Genomic DNA, 2,912 nt, shown 5'->3' with positions numbered 1-2,912 from the left:
CTCTCAGGGAGCCAACCAGCTATAGTCCCAGCCACAGGCTCCTCCTGCTCTAACTGCAGGCAAGGGGACGCGGAACAGCAGGGCAGCATAGATCCACACACGCCTCCACGCTGGCAGTGTGCCGCTCACCCCAACCCCACCCCTGTGCGCAGACCTAGGCCAACAGGCTAGCTTTCCCACAGGGGACCTCAGGCTAGAGCTCCCCCAGAGGAACTCCACGCTCGTGAACACCACCCCCCACACCACCACCCTCGCCCCCGTAAGGGGATCTAGGCCAGCAGGCTAGCATTCCCCCAGAGGACCTCCACATGTGCAAATGCCATCCCACTCGTAGCCGACCCTCACCCTGTGTGCAGACCCAGGCCGGCAGGCTAGTGTTCCCCCAAGGCACTTCTAAGCAAACACCTTCCCACTCACTGCTATCCCCCACCTCTCTACCCAGACCCAAGTCAGCAGACTAAGGCTCCCCCAGTTGCCATCAGGACCTCCACACACCATTGCCCCTCAGTGCACAGATCCAGGCCAGCAGGCTAGGGTTCACCTTCCCTAGGCTCTCCCACCACAGGGGACTGCCATGCCCCATTCCTACATGTCACCTGACGCACAGCAGTCCCATATCCCTACCCCGCCCTGTCACAGGACCCAGCAGTCCCATCTCCCCCCACACACCGCCCCCCCCCACACCTCACCCCACCTCACCCCACTTTCGCTACAGGACCCAAGGGACCCACTGTCCCATCTTTTCACCCTTAAGCATCACAGAACCATCAAGCATTCCCATCTTCCCCCGCCTCCACAGCCCAGCTGTAACACCAGTCTGCTTTGTCTCATTCCCCCCTACCTCTGTCCCCTTGAACAACCTGAGCACACAGTCCCATACCCTGAATCATGGAAAAAGAAGCCCTTACATCAGGTTCCCGGACCCCCACCAGAGCCTCAGGCTGAATAGGCAGGCCCCATTGCCATCAGAAGCCTAGTGGAAGCAAACATAAAAGGGAATAAGCACTGAAGACACTTCAAGGGTAGACTATAGCTTCTTCCTAAATTAAATAAGACTACTACACTGTGATAGACAGACCACAGCACAAAAGGAATAACATGAAAAATCAAATGCAAGTAAATCCAATAAGATCACCCAGTCCCACAATGGATGTCTCTAATCAAAACATAGAAGAGACATTAGTATCAGAAACCCAAAATGAAGATACAAGCTATGCAACACTGACCAAGCAAATAGCAGAGCTTGCAGAAAAGCAACAAGGGGCCAATAATTATAAGAATGCTATCCTCACTAGATTAGACCTAATAGATAAGAACAAGGAATGGTTCCAAAGACAGTTAATGATCTGAAGGAGAGTGGAAAAAAAAAAAAAAAAAAGAAAGAGGACCATAATAATCAGCTGGCTAAGCTCAATGAAGACATAAATAAATGCAAAGATGAATTCCAGGAAGCATTAAGAAAATCAGAAAATGATGTGAAAAGGGAACTTTTGACAGAGGGATGGAAAATACAAACTGAAATGAACAAGCCCAAAACTCTATAGAAGCTCTCAAGAATAGAGTCAGCCATGTGGAGGATAGAAACTCAGATCTGGAAGACAAGAGAGAAGAAACAGTTTGAGAGTTCAAAAGATTCAATAAGTTCAAGAAATTCTGTGAACACAACATGGGGAGACTGTGGGATACCTTAAACATCCAAACATTCAGATCACTGGAATAACAGAAGGGGAAGAAATTCAGACCAAAGGCATGGAGAATTTATTCAACAAAGTTATCAAAGAAAACTTCCCCCCCCCTCTCAAAAAATAGTCCCATCAAGTTACAAGAAACTAACAGAACTCCAAACAGACTGGACCAAAGGAGAAATTCTCCAAGACACATTATCACTAAGACTCTAAACATCAATGCCAAAGAGAAAGTCCTACAAGCAGCTAGGGAAAAACAACACATTATATATAAAGGTAACCCCATCACAATTACTTTACACTTCTCAGTGGAAACCCTGAAAGCCAGAAGGGCCTAGAATGAACACTGCAAAGTCTAAGAACCTATGGCTTCCAACCCCAAACTACTCTACCCAGCAAAAGTATCCCTCATAATAGATGGTGAAAGAAAAACTTTTCATGATAAAACTCAGCTTTACAACTGTATGAACACAAAGCCAAATGTGCAGAGAGTACTTCAGGGATTTCTCCAAATAGAAGAATCAAATAATCAACCTCATGTGCCAACAAGAAGCAGATCACAATAACCAAACTCAGAGAAGGCATGGAAAAACTGCAGTCCAAGAACACACCAAACCACATAAACCACCACAACATGGCAGGGATTAAGTCAAACCTCATAGTTGTTACCCTAAATATTAATGGACTTGATTCATCCATTAAGAGATATAAGCTAACAGGGAGGATCAGAAAGTTAGACCCCTCAACCTGTAGTCTTCAAGAAACCCACCTCTTCAATAAAGACACACATCTCTTCAGTATGAAAGAGTGGAAAATGAAATTCCAAGCAAATGGAAATAAGAAACAAGCAGGCATAGCCATACTAATATTGGATAAAATAGACTCCAAACCAAAAGAAATCAAAAAATACAAAGAAGGCCACTTCCTACTGAGCAAGGGAATAAAACAACAAGATATCACAATCATCAGTCTTTATGCACCAAACACAGATGCACCACAATTAATAAAACAAAATCTGCTTAAAAACAAAACAGAAATAACCACCAACACCATTATAGTTGGTTTGTCAATACTCCACTATCAACAATAGATAGACCATCCAAACAGAACAGGCAAGTGAGAGAGCTCAACAACACCATAGATCAATTAGACCTAATGGATATCTACATAACAGCCTACCCCAAATCCACAAATTACACATTTTTCTCAGTAGCACATTGAACCTTC

This window comes from Jaculus jaculus, chromosome 10, assembly GCF_020740685.1.
Source record: "Jaculus jaculus isolate mJacJac1 chromosome 10, mJacJac1.mat.Y.cur, whole genome shotgun sequence".
In the NCBI taxonomy this organism is placed as follows: Eukaryota; Metazoa; Chordata; class Mammalia; order Rodentia; family Dipodidae; genus Jaculus; species Jaculus jaculus.
Note: the sequence above shows the minus strand (reverse complement) of the source record.